General features: G+C 36.1%; 1 protein-coding gene across 1 annotated transcript in view; it reads left to right on the top strand.

Annotated features, from left to right (window-relative positions):
• VPS13B (vacuolar protein sorting 13 homolog B) overlaps nt 1-17,318 on the top strand; it is a gene marked incomplete at both ends in the record, with an annotated part of 442,808 nt that overhangs the window by 260,788 nt on the left and 164,702 nt on the right. The gene's annotated exons all lie outside the window — the stretch shown is intronic.

Raw genomic sequence — 17,318 nt, 5'->3', positions numbered from 1 at the left:
TAAAGAATTAGCTGCTACAGCATTCTAATAATCCCAACATGTCATCTTCTGACTTTTTCCAACCTCTCTTCTCCTCTAATTTGCTGCTGCTGCTTTTAATAGAATAAAAGAAAATAAATCATTGTGTGAACCACTGTCTTTACAGTGTTTCGGGATTGGGGATACAAACTTAATTTGCGGTGTCACTTTGGCTTAAACAGTCTTCTGTTTAGGTCTGAACTACAACCACATGCAATTAATGTCACTTTTGTAGTGTTTCATGGGAAAGAAGAATTTTTGCTTCTCATTTAGAAACTGTTCTTTTAGGAAAGGCTGAGAAATTTTTTCATGGCTAAAGGCAGAATAGATTTTCCAAATATCTTTTGAATTTGTCCCATGAATTCATACAATAAAAACTGAATGTGTTCATCTGTCATTAACAGAATGCCAGTGTATGAAAGGTAAATCTAGTGTAACTGTTGGTCATACCATATAAATGGGGCCACTTCTGGCCTGTACGCTGAAGTAACTCCACCTATATCTTAGGAAAAATAGCTTAACTTGGAGAGCAAACTACATTTAAAATGGAATGTTGGAAAAATAATGTGCACAAAAAGTTTGGGCACAAATGTATTTTCAGGTGATTGATGGAAGTTGGAAAAAAATGTATTGACATAGGAAATTCAGTTTTCTTATACCATATAAAAATCAGTCTAAAAATAACTACTTCCTCCAGTAGAAAGTTTATGCTATAGTAAACAAAGATGCATGTATTGTATTAGTACATATAGGGCTCCTGAAAAAGCAGTGACATTTTTAGCTGGTCACAGTATGAGACAAGTTATCCTTTTCAAATGTCTTTATTTTCCTACTAAATCCTAGGAATTGGGTTTTTTCTTTGTTTTAATGATATCTCATTAATTTCTCATTAATTATACATTCCCATCAAGAAACTGCCAATTCTATGGAGCAGATACCAGAACTCCTTGGGATGGGGCCAGGGACCTGAATAAAGGAGATATTGGGTAAGGATGTGAGCAAGCAAGGCAGCTGCTTAGCCTGGCTAAAGAGAGAGGAGAGCTATTACATAAAACTCTGGAGGTTTTGGTCAGAGAAGATGAAGTTTCTTGTAAGCAGTGAGGGGGAGAACCACAGTTTTGTGGGTTTTAATTACCTGTTTGTATTAATCTTGGAATTGGGTGAGCTGCTCCTTGGAGATGACTTGGCAGGTTGCAGAAAAGCAAAATGATGTCTTTTCTTGGCTTGTTCGATCATGCTGTGTTCCCTGGAACTTTTGAAGTGACCAAATAAGTGGTCAAACACATTTAACAAAACAATGAAAAGTCTATATAGAGCTTTGTGGAAGCAGAGTGCTGAGATAGGGAGTGAAAGTCAGACAGCTATTTAATATCAGAAAAATTGCATTGGAGGGAAATTTTATAAACACTGTAACTGCATGAAAAAGCAAACATCTCTTTGGAGGAAAATGTTGCATTTCTCAGGCCTGGGCTCACTTTTGTTTGGATCCCTGGTGTCTAGTAAGATACAAATTCCAGCTGATGGGTTTTTTTTTTCCTCAAGGTCTTCATAAAACTCATCTATGGATTCTTTGGTGCCTAACATCAAGGGTATGTTTCTACTCCAATCAGTGCAATTGAAATTAAGAATTTAAATGTTTGCCAGCCACACAGACACTTTTAGCAGTTGCAGTGTTTGTAGCTGTGCTTTGTTCTCTTCAGAGGACATAGTTAAGATTTATTATTAGCAGTGAGCACTTTTCTAAAAACTTCAATACACATTTTTATGTGGAGAATGCTAACAGCAGTAACATGGCCAATTCTGTTACAAAATCCCAAGGAAAGCATACAATTATGGAATAGTTTCAGTTGGAAGGGACTTCTCTAGTTCATTTGGTCCAGCCTCCTAGTGAAAACAATTTAGAACAAGTTGCTCAAGGCTTTCTTCAGGCAACAAACCTAGCAGATTATTTAGATCTGTTTGATAATCACTTGTCAAAAGAACAGAACTGTGGTGATTATAACACAGTTCTGAGAGCACCTTGCCAGAAGGTCTTTTTCATGTGTGGAGAAGGCTGCAGCAAACAGAATAGCATCTTCTGGGCTAGCTTAGAAAGCCACATTTCCTTCTTTTTGCAGCTTCATATGTTTCATTTGTCATCTCCTTATCTCTCTTAATAAAAGTGCTTAATGTAGAATATCAGCGTGAATAAATTAGAGTGCTTCAGCAAAGTAGAACTAATCAAATATGTCTGTAGTCATCATAATCAGTTTTCTGTCCAGTTAACTCACATTCTGTGAGATAACTCTGTGCAATAATTTTGTCCCCTTTTCAGATTATGACAGTATTTTTGTGTATATACAAACGTAATAAAGCTGAGTATAGTTGGAATCCTTGAACACTTTTAGTCAGTGGAAACACAAGATAAAAAGGACTGAATTAAGAAAAGTGTGTATGTTGGGCTTTGTAGCAATGAATAGCGCTGGTTGTGCTGAGCTACCACCACAACTGGAGAGTGTCAATAGGAAAATGGCTGAGAAAACCTCTTCACAAGATGCAGCATTTCTGTTTCTCTGACAGAAATATTGAGATGATGTAGACCTGTTGCTCTGCTTGACTATGAGGCAGCACAGACTTGAAATTGAGATGACATTTAGTTCTACTTCTGTATTGGGATAAAGGCCCTGTTATACTGAACACTATGCAAATTGCTCCATGATATATATAATTGCTAATCATCCCCAACCCAGTTGGTTTTTAGCAAACTCGGACATAAAATGTTAATTAATAGACCATTAGGGAGTATCCATGAACAGATAGAGTAAAATAATTTTGGGGTAGAATATTAAGATAAAAATGAAATGGCTAATAAAGAGCACAGAAAATACAGGCTGTTTGGAGTCTATTGTGGAAAGGCCTTGCTTATAAAGTCCAGAATAAACATTATTAAACCATCAAGTCCTGGAAGCTTAGGTGAACAGAATCACAAGCTTTCCTCAACTTGGCCAATAAAGAATCTAATTGTTGTCCACGCTCTGGATTCATCATTTTTGAGATCCAAGGATTTCATTCATGTCATACATCAAAGCTTAATAGTCCAGGTCTGAATGTTGCATGGTCATTTTCATGTGTAGATCTTTCATAGATCAAAGCATAAAGCTGTCTTTAGACTGTTTTCAATTTGTGAATGTAAATGGAAATTCTTTAACCACCCCACTCCCCCAACCCCCCCTCCAAATTACGTATAAAGAATTTCATCATGGAAATGTAGTTGTAAATTATTTTGTATTTTTCTTAAAACTTTTCATCAGCACAAGTCTTTTTTTATTATAAATGTATCTAACCTATAATGTTTTCAATTTTTGTACTTCGCTGTTCTCCACTTTTTAAACTCTCAATTTTAAAAAAAATGTTGTTTTTCATATAAAATATCTGCTATTTATCTTTAGTTCAAAGACCTTTATCTAGAATATACTTGTAATAATCATCTAAAGTCCATAATTGGTTAACACAACCCCTCTGTTTAAGAAACTGGAGTAATGAATAATTTTGTGTTTTCTGTGCTGATAGTGCTGGAGTGAGAGGAAGGAAGGAATGGTAGAAGGAGTTTATGAAAGAAACACATACAGTGCCAGCAGTCTGTGTGGAAATCTGTTTTTTCTTTCAAATGTGGTTTGGAAAATCAAATGCTTTTCAAAACTTTTTAACAGCACCCACATCTATAGGCATCTCCTCTTCAGAAACATTTTGTGTTCAGTATTAAATTGCTGTGGAATGTATTTAAATTAACAAATCTATTTCTTCAAATTGTGCTTACAAAAGCCTTGGATTTTCTAGAACTGAGAAATCAAAAATGTAATTAATTATGTTTTCCTTTTCAAAGCAATTAACAGTTTTAAAAAAACCCTAAACTTTTTTGCATAGAAATGTAGTGTTCAGATATTTAAGTTTCCCAAAATACATACCTAATATAAATAATTTCCTTGATTATTTTATAATGATACTAATAAAATTTATTTTCAATTCTACTTTTTTTTTTTTTTAATACAAGCCTATTTGGTAGGCAAACAAGGAATTAGCTGACACTTACCTGAATTTCTTTATTTTTCTTTGAATGAAGGCAAAAAAGATAATTGGTGAAAAAAAATGCATACATTGTTTCTGATGGAAATGTGAGCAGCTTATTAAAATGTGCATATGTACCATAGGGAATTAGAAAAACTAAAAGTTACAGTCCATCATAAAACCTCTATTGCAGTTTTTCTTTAATTTCAAAAGGTTTAAAACTGCAAAGGTAATATTCTGTAGGAAATAACTGTTAAGGAAAAAAATTATAATATTTGGAGAGATATTTCTTTTATTCATAGAAGTTTTGAAACAAGATTACATACACTACCACCATTTACAGTTCTTTTCTTCCTGTGCTAAGGCAAAAATTAAAACAGTGAATATTCTAAACTTGTTCCTGTGAGTTATTTTCCCATTTTTTAAGATTTCAGACCAGGATGTTTTTATTTCTCAAGCTGTGTCTTTTTCTTTAAACATTCTTTCCACGTGTAATTTGGATATGCGATGTTTTTTTTAAATTTAATAATCTTTAGCTTTATTAACTGTTGAATTGGGGTTTAAATCAAAATTTTCATATTAAATAGCAAGTTCTAAATACTGTCCTTTGCAATTGTACTTCAACCCATGGGTTTTTTTGCATAAGGACCTTAGAAAAGTCATCTTTATCTTCCATAATAATCCTATTCCTCTCTCTGGAGTAGGGCTTGGAAGTAACCTCTTCTCCTACTTTACATTTTTTTGGTCTTCTATCTTTAGTAGAGAGGCAAAAAAAAGGTCTACTTAGACCTTTCACCCAGTAAAATATTCATATACATGGATAGCATTACATGGAAACACCATTCCTAATTAACATTGGCATGTTTGAGGCTATTGCAGCAGTTATTAATTTAAAACCCTCAGTGGAAACTAATTGTAAAATAACAGCTGGAACTGCCCATTTAGTTTCAGAAATGTAGCTTGTTAATTGTCTAGTACCAAAAGCTATTCAAAGCTAAATTTATATTTGGAATTCAACTTTTAAAATGTTCAGCTTTAACTATCAGTCTTATTTTTACTTGAAATTTCTGTAATTGTGAGTTTTACTGGAATCTGCACTAATACATTACCATTTTGCCTAAATACATATATTTAAAATATATTTCCTTATAATGTGATAGTAAAAATAAAATTAATTTCCTTATATGAAAAGCATTTATGCAACTTTATTATTCTTTTTTATCACTGCGTGCTCAATACACACACCCACTTTATATTTTCTCATTCACTTAGTAACACTGAATTTTTAAATCTGATTCTTAGAATAATTTTTACTTTTTTTGTGCAGTTCCTCGTAGAAAGAAAATTGAAATGTGCTTTAATAGAAATATTCCTGTTAGAGGGCATTTAAGCTTCCATTTGTTGCTAGTCATGGCAGCTCTTTTGGAGAGCTTGTTAAATATGTTAGAAAAAAATCACATAAATGTGAATAAAGAATGAATTCAAAGAAATAAACAATTCATTCAAACAGCACAGAGGTGAAATTTGTAAAATGGTTTAATTTGCCCTTTAAGTCTCCCAGTAATTTCCAAATAGTGTGTATTAAAAATATGTATAGTAAAAATTATATCCCTCTTAGTGATTTATTACCTTCAGTTTTGTTTTGAGCACTCCACAGGCATTCTCTCTGCAAACTTCTTCCCTCCTTTCAGTTGGGTGCACTGTTTCTGCCTTGGCTGATGTTTTCTTTGCCCTGGCCCTTTGTGAGGAGGAGAAGGCAGAAGGAATGCAATTAGTTTTGCAGAGATGTGTTCATGTGTCTCTAATGGTCCTGCTCCAGAGGTAGGCAGATATTTCAAAAAGCATCTTCTGAGATATCTCCAGTTCCTTCAAGTTTGACCTGGAAAGTGATGAGAACCCTCTCAGGTGGGGGACTCCAGTGGTGAGGCATAGTGAGAAGAACCACTCGGAACTTGGGCACCTTATGGAGTTATCCACTCTGTAGAAGTGCAGGTCAATGCAATGGTCTCCCCTGGCCTCACATGCCAGTTCTAGATCAATGCCTGGTGACTACATTGCACACGCAATTCGGTGGGCAAATATGACAGCAACCTCATGCTCCATGTTCAAGCCTTGGTTTGGCTGTTTGCTTCACTCTAGTCCGTTTGCTCAGTGGGGAGGAGTTGCAGTAAGGTGAAGATCTCAGAGCATAGGACATTTAGTTTTTCTGGTAAGGATTTTGATTTCAAAGTGGGTTATGATTGTTTCATTATTCAGGTATAGCTAATTCTCACTAACACCCATGTCTGATTTAGAACTAGATTAGCAATAGGTTTTCAAACTCCCTTTAAAGTGTCCTGTGGGTTCAGATCATTAAATTCTGAGGTCAGACGGCTTTACTGTAGCATATACTCTGTTTGACTATTTAATCAAGATGTCATCACTTAATAGCTCAAGGTCAGAAGTAAATAATAGCTATAAAGTAAAACTTTCACAAGGGCATTGCTTACTCTGTCGTGCCAGCGCACTACACTTTGTTCTATTAAAAGGTTTCTCAGCTGTGGGTGATCTTACTGCCGTGTGTTCTGCAAAGTCAAGGTGAAATTAAAGATACTCAGCCTGAACTCAGAGTTTCCTTGGTCTTCTGATATTTCTTCCTGTCTCAAATACTGTTTTAACACAGTTAATTAGAATTTGCTGTGTGGTACATATGGATCTTAACGTGAAGTTCATACAATATCAGTTTTGAAATCTCTAATCTGTTTATAGTGACTGAGCGGAGGACAGATTAGGATTTCCTTTTTACTGGTTTGATGTGCTTTTCCATATAGTTTTTTTCCCAGTTCCTTTATTCAAAAAAACCTGCTGTTCTGTTGTGATGAAGCCTATTATTGTGAAGTCAGTCAAAATCAAGCAGAGAAACTGTTTGAATTTTGGTTAGTTTTAATACTTTTAATCTTTTCATCATATTCTATTACCATTTTATATATTGGAATACTCAGTATTTTGAACTGTTTGCCTTGATATTTCCTAATCTTTAGATGATAAATACTTGTGCATAGGTTGTGGAGGTTTTCATTTAACGAAACCTTAAGGTTATTGCCATTCTTGTTACCTTCTCTCAAGGAAGAGTCTTTTTGTTTCATAACCTTTTGCACATTTAAAATGTACCCCTGGGAACTCTCATGTGTCTCTTGCCTCAAGCAGCACTGAAACACACCTTACAGTGAAGGTCCTTCCTCCCATTTGAAAATATTTTTCGAACTGTTAATTCCTCCCCAAATTGATTCCTTATTTACTATGGCAGAGAAAAAAGATGTCAGATGTTTGAAGAGCTGTTTGAGTATAGAAGTCTCTCATTCTCCAACTGAAGCAAGTGATGGCCAGACTAGCCCAGCCCAGTAACAGAGCTAAAGGAGGAAAGCATGGCTCCCTTAAGGCAGCCCGGCATGGGGTGGATGTAATGTTGATTATTACCATTACTTCAGCCATGGGCTGTTTTGGGCAATGAGCTTTGTGCCCAACTAGGTTGCAAATCTAAAGCTGAGCTGTTGTAAGACTTACTTCTCCTTGCAATTCCATGGTGGTGTTGGTCATACTTGTCTATAGTGAGCTGGTTGAGGAAGCTGAAGGAGTTCAAAAAATTTTGGGAGCATCAGGCAGGTTTTTTTGAGTTGGGTCATTGCCCTGGGCCTGTTTATTGTACAGACACATAAGGATTAGCCCTAGCAAGAAGGTAACGTTGCAGCAGCCTGGGCTTGAGTCAGCTTAATCTGCCACTGGGCTTTGAGCTTTTGAAACACAGCACAGAATCTGACACCCTAAACTAAGAATTTTAATAAAATTCTCAGTTTCAGCATTAACATTATGAAACCTACTGTAACAGTTTTAAAAGGTAAACAAAAAAAAGGCCCAGAAACAAAGAAAAAAGATGTTAAATACCATTTAAAAATCCCAGGGTACCTTTCACAGTTTACATACTCAGCAACTTGAATGCAATGAATTATTTTGCAGATAAGCTGTAAAACTGGAAAATAAAAGAAAAGCTGAAAGCTAGGGTTATTTTTTATGTGAGTTGTGTTGCATGTTTTATGTTATAAAGCAACACTATTGAAGTTTTTACATTTATATCTTTCTTTCAAGTTAGCTCCCTTTAATCTTTCTTTGTCTCTAAACGAGTAGCTTTATATTTTGCCTGTTATTGTAAAGTATGGGGAGGGGGAGAAACAAGGAGAGGTGTTTGGGTTGTGTTTAACATAGGAGAAAATAATTAGTTGGTCATTAAGAATTAATGGCATTTTAAGAGCTGGACTGGTCCCCCCATGCAAGTTACTTAAGTTCAGTTATTTTGTTCAGACTCCTTAAAATTTCTTTGCTGAGTTTCCTTTGCTGAGTATTAAAATGTATGATTGAATCCACATATCCAGGTTACTTTTCTGTCTCTTCATATTGAAAATTAACATCCAAAAGTCTTGACTGTGATAAGTAATTTATTCTAAAATAATTCAGGAGAACTTTTAAAACCTTATTATTCTACACAGTTTCCTTCTTAAATTTTTGTGAGTAAATCTAATTCCTATTAGATTTGGTTTCAACAAATGCTTTGCTAGTTGAAAAGGATTTTCCAGTAGTATATAAAGCAGACATTTTTCTTTGTAGTATTTTTAATTATAACAGGATCTCAAGTTAAATATAATGCAAGTTGTGTGCTTCTGTTACTGGGAAAACCATATCCCATTTGTAATGAGACATTTGTTAACTTCTGTACACAGATTGCGGTTCATTCCTTAAATATTTGTGGGTTCTCTGATGTCCCTCACAGGGTTTTTATCTATGACAAATTCATACCACAGATCTTTCTGGGTAGATCTCTTTCTCTTGCAAAACCATTTGCCAATGTCTTTCTTTTCCATTTAACATGTTGAAGTATTACTGCTTTGGGTTTTGATTATTTAACAGAAAAGATTATAAGAAATGTACAGAATTATAACATGTTCTTTGAGCATATTTCTCTATGGGATACTATTCAAAGCTCCTATGGTAAAATTAAATCATTATTACTGTTATCCAGAACTTGGCTTGTATTGTTTAAGTGAGTGTGCTTCCTTGCCCTTCAACCTTACTGATTTTTCCAAGATAGCTTAGTGCTCAACCATCTTAAGCACAGTCAGAAGTCATGCGTAATGTTTCTTACTCTAAAGATCTTACTGTGCACACTATTTCATCCCCCATTATTTGTATGAAACCTGATTATGCTACAGTAAAAAACAGATTTGAGCAGTTATACAGTGGGTTTGTTGCATTTCAGAAGCTATTCTTTTTTCTTTTTTTTCCCCTTAAAGATATAAATCCATCACTTTTTTTTTAGGGCTGGTTCAAATTCTTATGGGGTTTATTAGTTGTAGGACACAAAGATAAATGTAGCATTCTTCAGCCTTTAAAAACATTTTTCATGCCCTCTAATGCTTTTGATTGTTAGGGTTTTTTTGTTCTGTGAGAAGGCAATGGCTAACACTGGTATGTTAATGGCTAACACAAGTGCACATTGAGAGTAATAAAATACAGAGATAGTATCCAGCATCTCCATTGAATTCAATGTCAGTGATTGGCATAAATCACAGATACTCCATTTTTCTGGCATGAAAGTGTGTGCTTTTCAGCAATAAAAAATAAACAGGTGTGGAGGTGATACAAATAGATTGTAGGAGTATCTATACATAGATATTTCCTGTACTTGGAGGATCAGAACAGAACAGATTTGAACTCTTCCGATATCCAAAGTTGTTTAATGATTGAATGGCTTTATTAAATCTTTGTATGTTACAGGTTTTCAAGGAACAGGAAGAAATGCGCAGATTAGCAAATCCAGATGCAAAGCAAATCTGATTTTTTTTTCTGTTTCCCTGTTTAAGGCTGGATGTATATGCATATATATTCAAGAAAAAAATCAGAGGAATTTAATTCTCATGTATGTGCTAGTTCAGACTCACTTTTGATATGCTTTATACTTCAAACAGCTTGCAGTGGTTGATTTTCAATGTTCTTGGCATAATTAAAAAAATGTCTAATATATTATTTAACTGCAAGTGTTGTAGAAATTTAATTCTAAAAATAATTTTGAAAATCTACATATTGTGTTCTTCACACATTGCAGATCATAAAAAATTTAAGCAACTATATTTACTAAACCAAACTCATACAAACTACAGATGCCTGGAGCATCTCCCCTATGAGGAAAGGCTGAGTGAGCTGGGACTGTTCAGCCCAGAGAAAAGAAGACTAAGGGGGGACCTTAATGTTTATAAATATCTTAAGTATGGGATGCAGGGGGAAATGGCCAGCCCCTTTTCAGTGGTCTGTGGAGACAGGACAAGGGGCAATGGCTGCAAGTTGGAGCACAGGAAGTTCCGCACCAACATGCGGAAGAACTTTTTCCCAGTGAGGGTGACAGAGCCCTGGGACAGGCTGCCCATGGAGGTGGTGGAGTCTCCTTCTCTGGAGATATTCAAGACCCGTCTGGATGCCTATCTGAGTGATATGTCCTAGGGAGCTGCTTTGGCAGGGGGGTTGGACCCAATGATCTCTCGAGGTCCCTTACAACCCCTATGATTCTATGCAGAATTTGCAATTTCTCAGCTGGGCAAGTGTTGCAAACTGGGTATTTATGTGGTTTTGTATCTGTATAGTTGCCTTGCATGTGATTTTTTTTTTTTTTTTTTTTTTTTAAGTTCCAAGCTGTAAGTAAAACTGTGCTTCCTTCACCAACCAGAACATTTGTGTGTTTTGGGTGCCTCATGGAGTTGGTTGAACTACCTGATGTTGAAATCTATAGTCTTCATAGCCAGTGCTGTGAGTAAGACAGGGATATTTTCAGTAGGTGAGGATGACTCTTGCCTGGTACTGCCCTGTAAATGGAGTTTACTTAAAACCTCTGGCAAAAAAAAAACCCTAACAAGCTTTTTGTACATGCTGAATAGTAGGCTTAAACTGATGTAGTGTGAAGGCTTTATATTAAATGTTTACAAAAGCAATGGTTTATTCTGTGGCTTCCTATGGCAGGATGTAGGTTTCTAAGAATATGTTGTCTCCTGCTGCCAAAAGCTCTGTCAGCAATAGTTTATAATGGAGTCCTCTTGAGATAGGGCTCTGCTTGTTTTGTCATGTCCTTTACCCGTTTTGAGGTCATTTTCCTAATAGATTTCATTTGTTCATGTTTTAATCTTTTAAAGCATATTCTAAATAGGTCAAAAATAGCCCTTTTAAAGTAGTGCATCGGTCCATGTGTAAAAGTTTCCTTTCAAAAGTTTTGGTATGCCAAAGCTATTGGTATCATGGTGTTGATATCACCAAATACATTGGTGTCACAGATTTATCACTAGTACCTTTTTAAGCTATCAATTTATTTTCTATCTTAGAAGAAACAAAAAGCTACAGTCAGTTCAATTTGAGGTAACTATTTGTAGCTTTAAGTTGCAGTAATTCTATTTAGTAACATGGAGGAATTTGTGGGTTTTAAATTGACTGTAAGAAGGGGACTCAAAATGTATAGCTTATAGTCATACCTTTGTTATAGTTTGTGAAATAAGAAGCTTTGTATCAGAATTTCATTTGTAAACTGACCTTTCAAGCAGATCTTGAAATTATGCGACATTCTTCCTCGTCTTCTGCATGTTTCACTAAATTAGTATGGAAAAGAAAAAAATAGTCTTTTAAATGATGTTCAAAAGATTCCTCAGTAACTTTAGTCTTGTTTCTCTTAGAAAACCTTTCTAGATAGTGTGCTGCCATTCAGCGAGACCTGAACAGGCTGGAGAGCTGGGCAGTAAGAAAACAAATGAGGTTTAATAAAAACAAGCGTAGAGTCTTGCACCTGGGAAGGAATAACCACTTGTATCAGTACAGGCTGGGGGATGACCTGCTGGAGAAGGAGCTCTGCAGTGAAGGACCTGGGGGTTCTGGTGGATGACAGGTTGGCCATGAGCCAGCAGTGTGCCCTGGTGGCTAAGAGCGACAATGGGATCCTCGGGTGCATCAAAAGGATCATAGCCAGCAGGTCAAAAGAGGTGATCTTCCCCCTCTACTCTGCCCTGGTCATGCCCCACCTGGAGTATTGTGTCCAGTTCCTGGTATAAAACAAAACAGGGATCTCCTGGAAAGAGTCCAGTGGAGGGCTACAAAGATGATTCAGGGCCTGGAGCATCTCTCCTATGAAGAAAGGCTGAAAGAACTGGGGCGGTTCAGGCGTGAGAAAAGAAGGCTAAGAGGAGAACTGATTAAGACATATAAATATTATAAGTGTAGGACATGGGGAAATGGCCAGACTCTGCTGGAGCCAAAGTTTTGCGGACTCAACTCAGATCAATGTGATCAAGTGCTGAGCTCGTTTATTGAAACACACACACAGCTGATAAAGGTTTCCATATCAGTACGAGTTACATTACATTGCTATTGGTGAGATGCTCTGTTCACCCACTATACATGCGTCTCACTATTGCTAATAATTGGTTAAAACTACACAGTCACGTTGTTCCTTTTTAAGGCAGTTGTTAACATTGTTGAAGTTTCTTATCTTGTTCTCAGACTTCTGCTCTTCTCCTACTGCATTCCAGTTATGCCTTCACATATCTTCACTCAACCCCCAGGCCTGATTTTGTGGGAGTCAAGTCATGTGGCAATAAATCTGGGTGGGCCACAAACCCACCCTTTTCATTACATTGCTACAAGCCTCTTTTCAATGGTCTGTGGAGACAGGACAAGGGGCAATGGCCTCAAGCTGGAACATAGGTAGTTCCGCACCAACATGCGGAAGAACTTTTTCACAGTGAGGGTGACAGAGCCCTGGGACAGGCTGCCCAGGGTGGGTTATAGTGTCTCCATCTCTGGAGATATTCGAGACCTTTCTGGATACTTACCTGTGCTACCTGTCCTAAGGAACCTGTTTTGGCAGGGGGAATTAGACTCAATGATCCCTTGAGGTCCCTTCCAACACCTAAAATTCTGTGATTCTCTTGTGGAAGTTTACAACTTTGTAAAAGTTGTTAATTCTTCTTCTGTCTGTGTAGCAAATTTCTGCCCACAAGCATGTGAACTCAAACCTTCTTGGGATTTTTATATTGACTTCTGAACTCTGAATGCATTCATTATATAGGGTGTAGCTGAAGAAAAGATGTAAAATTGAACTTCAATCACAAAAGGGAAAGTTCAGGCTTGCAGGTACCATAATTCAAGGTGTGCTTTCAGGAAAATTAATAACATCTTTTAAATAGAGGAAGGACTGCAGAGAGTGGGAGTGCACCAAACTCCTTGTCTGAAATTGCAATAGAGTAGATGTAATTATTATACAGATACGATAGATACCTGAAGAGGAGACTCTGGCGGTTACCAGAGAAAATTGATGTTCACAGATGCATCAGTGGATTTGCAGCCTAGGTTAAGTGGGAAAAGAATGAATGTCTGTAAAAATACTGTTTTGATACCAGAAAAAATTCAGTGTTCAGGCAAATCAGGATTTCTCAAGTAGGCTAGTTGTGTTTTCAACAGGAAGTTTATAAGTTTCCTAATTTGCTATGTTTAAGTGATTTTTATGTCCTTTTCTAAAGTTGCCTTGACATCCCTTAATTTTCCATGTTCTGCTGCAAAAGTATCATTTCAGCAGTCTGAGCTTGCCCATTGTTCAGGATTAAAGGGCCATCTTTCCAGCCTGCCTCGGTACATTGCTCAGACTAGTTGAATCTTACTTTTGATGCTAGTAAATCTAGATAGAACTAAATATTAGGGTCATACAATATGTATTTATGGCATTTCAGAATAGAGAAGGAAGAACCAGTCTGGTTTTAATAGGCTAGCAGTGGCTACCTGGCTGCAGTTTTATAACCTGTGAGCTGGGGGAGGTCTGGTTGAACCTGAGTATTTTAATATCCTTCAGATGTTTTTGTGTCTAAAACTATTTTAAATTAAGCAAATCCCTCCATTTCTGCTGGATTCCAAATTCAGTTCATAGAAGAGAATATTCAGTAAAAAGGTAGCGTTTTTTAATCATATAGCTGTAGCATTAAAACACACAAAAAAGAAGATTCAAGTGCTCCAATACAGTTCACAATGTGCATGAAAGGTGCCATTCTTTGTGTTTTGCAGGGAGTGATTTGTGTGGGGTGATCAATTTGTACAAATGGCTCTGGTTTCCTCTACAACCTGATTAGAAGAAACCACACCGCCTCTCTAGTCAGATCATAATCTTTTATTTTCTTTATGTACACACAAGAATAATTTTAATTATCTAGGAAATGTGAAATACACATTATTCAATATATCTCTTGATATGATTATGAGTAATTTCTGCCTTTTGCAGTCCTAAGACTGTAAACTTCCCTTCAGTATATCTTGTTAGGCATAGATTCATTTTGAATTTGGAAGTACCATTAACAATAGTTTAATAGGATTTTAAGGAAGTCAAAATACTCATTTTAACGTGAAAGGTAGTGCATTTCGTAAATCATGGAAGTTTTCTATCAAGACAGTTTCCCAGTGATATTTAAATGGAAAAAGCAGTGCAAGGACTTCAGAAAACAAGACTTAAAGGACATCATTTTTAAAACTTTGTTATTGACATATTTTATGATATTATATACAAGGTTTTAAAAAGAGTTCCAGGTTTCCATTATGAATACAATGATTCTGCATAAAGAAAAAGACAAGTGAGAAACTAATTTAATAATTGCCAAAGATAGATGTATATTGACTTGGAAAGTTAATAATTAATGTTTTAGAGTTGTTTCTTGGTATCTATGCCATGAACTTTATTACAAAATATGCACGTGGGAAATATACATTAGTAGACATTGTTTGATATAAGGAAGAACTGTTGTTCATTTATTGCTAATATTCTGTAGTACTGTGTATAGAATTTGATTGATGTCCAGGTATGAGTTCGATATACTGACACAACAGCAAGAAGAAATCCTGTCCCATGTCAGTTTATCAAACACACTGTGGACAGTATGTCCTCTAGCTTCTACCACCGTACCAGGTTGTACATTACATGTTCCCATTTAAAGAAATTCCATGCATCAGATATGAAGACTGTGTTTAGTGACACTCAACCTCGGTATTTCCAGGTGAATTTAGAGAACATCTGAAAATACTGAGGTATTGTACCACTAAACTAGATGAAGAAAGTAAACTACAGGATGAAAGTGATGGGAAAATCACAAGATTGTTCACCTTAGCAATGTGGTAAACCAAATCCATGAAATATTTGAAAAATTAAAATTAAAAAATCCTTTTACTGCCAAAGAGCACAAAGTATTGAGATAAAATTATTTCTACTGTGAAACAAAATCATGGAAGTCTTTGGGTTATATTATATTATGGCTTTTTGGTAACCCCCACCCCAGACTTCCACTCCAGCCACTTAAACTCTTCAAGCTCTCTCCTCACTAACTATTTAGAGAAACCCTATTCTACTTGTTTTTTCTAGAAACATTTGGCATCCAAAAATATCATACAGACCTTCCTTTGGAACTGTGCATACTTATCATTTATACAGTCTGTCAACTGTATATTTATATTATGCTCCCGGAATTTTGGTGAATGCTTCAAAACTATAACGAGATTCCTGAATCTGTCTAAACATTAAACAGTATAAAAATGAAAAACTGATCTTTAAAAGTTCAGGCTTGCTCATGCTGTTATTTTTGCTGAGGAATTTAAACAATAAAATTACAAAAGTAATTAAACAGATGACATGTCAATGCACAGCTGCAAACTTCAGCTTTGTTTCATTTCACCCCTTTTTTTTGAGCGAGACTGAAATTACTTTATAGTTTGCTGAACCATACCTTATCGCTATGGGATCATTCATACTGTCTTCCAGATACAACTCTAGAAGACAACCGCACTGCAGAAGTTCTTCAGCTCCTTTGCAGGCAATTACTGTAACAGAGCCTCTGGAACAAGGGGCTACTTTTAAATGTCTGGTCACCTCACAGGATATGTAGAGCATTTCCTGCCCGTAGGACTAGAGGAAGGAAGCACACGACCAAAATGTTTGATGTGTGATCTACTGTAATTCCTTTCATGTGTTTAGTAACTTCTGTATGATCAATGCACTGCTACCAATCCTGACCTTGGTGTGGTCGGATTCCCTAAGATCTGACCTTCCTAAATGGATAGTAAATGGAATTGTAGTAGCACCCACCTGGCACCACCACTGGGTGTTGAGGGGGTGTTGTTATTTTTTTCCTCTGAATACACACCTACTGGGTTTCAAAATAGAAACATTTAAGTAACTACATAGTAATAGCAAACAGTATCTTCATTAAAAGTTACAGTGGTTAGCTTTTATACATTTTTTATATGTTTGCATTCTTATAACACTGTATATCAGATGATCTCAAAATGTTTTGTATGCAATTAATTCATTATATTCACAACATCATTTTGGCATTGTATGTTTGACAATACATATGAGTAAAATGTTGAAGACGTTAATTTTTTTGCTTTGAGTCACATAATCAAGTTTAGAGAGAATAGGAATGAAGTCTGCCTCTCTTCATGTGGCATGTTCTGGCCTTGCAGAGAGGGGAGCATGTCTTGCAGGCCCACATGAGGCCTGCCCAAGCAGTCTCGTAGGCCCAGACCTTCTTGTGCACAACATAGGAAGATCTGGCAGGCTTAGCTCTTGTTACTCGTCTGTGCATCCCTGTCACTGTGTATGCCAGACTGACATCGAGGAGACTAAAAGATGTGTAATGGCACTCAAATAATCTTAGTACTCTGTTACTTGATGATCTGTTCTGGATGGTTGGTGAGTGTAGATGTTCTGTGCATCCAATTTTTTTCTACCAGGCACTTCGACATTCATGTTTGGAATGATGCCTTAGAAAACACTAATCCATAGTTGATTTTTTTTGTTAGGGTTTTTTTATTTTGTTTGGGATTTTTTGTTTGGTTGGTTGGGTTGGGGTTTTTTTTTGGGAGGGGGTGGGGTTTTTTTGTTAATTAACTTGAAAGTACTGAGTTCCATTATTTCTCCAATATGCTTATCATTGTATTACCGAAAAAATCTTTATAGCTACTTGATGTCTCATCCTGTTCTTTGGCTTTTTACACTTATACCAGTTCCTCTCTTTGCCATGATACTTGTATGTAGGTATACAGAACAAAAAAGGAACCAGTGCTCAAGAGACACAAGTCAGGCATTTATTCGACATCAGTTTAAAATAACAGAAAAAAATCCTTTTTTTTTTTTTTGTTTCATTATATCAATTGTTTGAAGT

Source organism: Gallinula chloropus (genome assembly GCF_964237585.1).
Source record: "Gallinula chloropus genome assembly, chromosome: 2".
NCBI classification, from domain to species: Eukaryota; Metazoa; Chordata; class Aves; order Gruiformes; family Rallidae; genus Gallinula; species Gallinula chloropus.
This window is presented reverse-complemented; position numbering and strand designations above follow the sequence as displayed.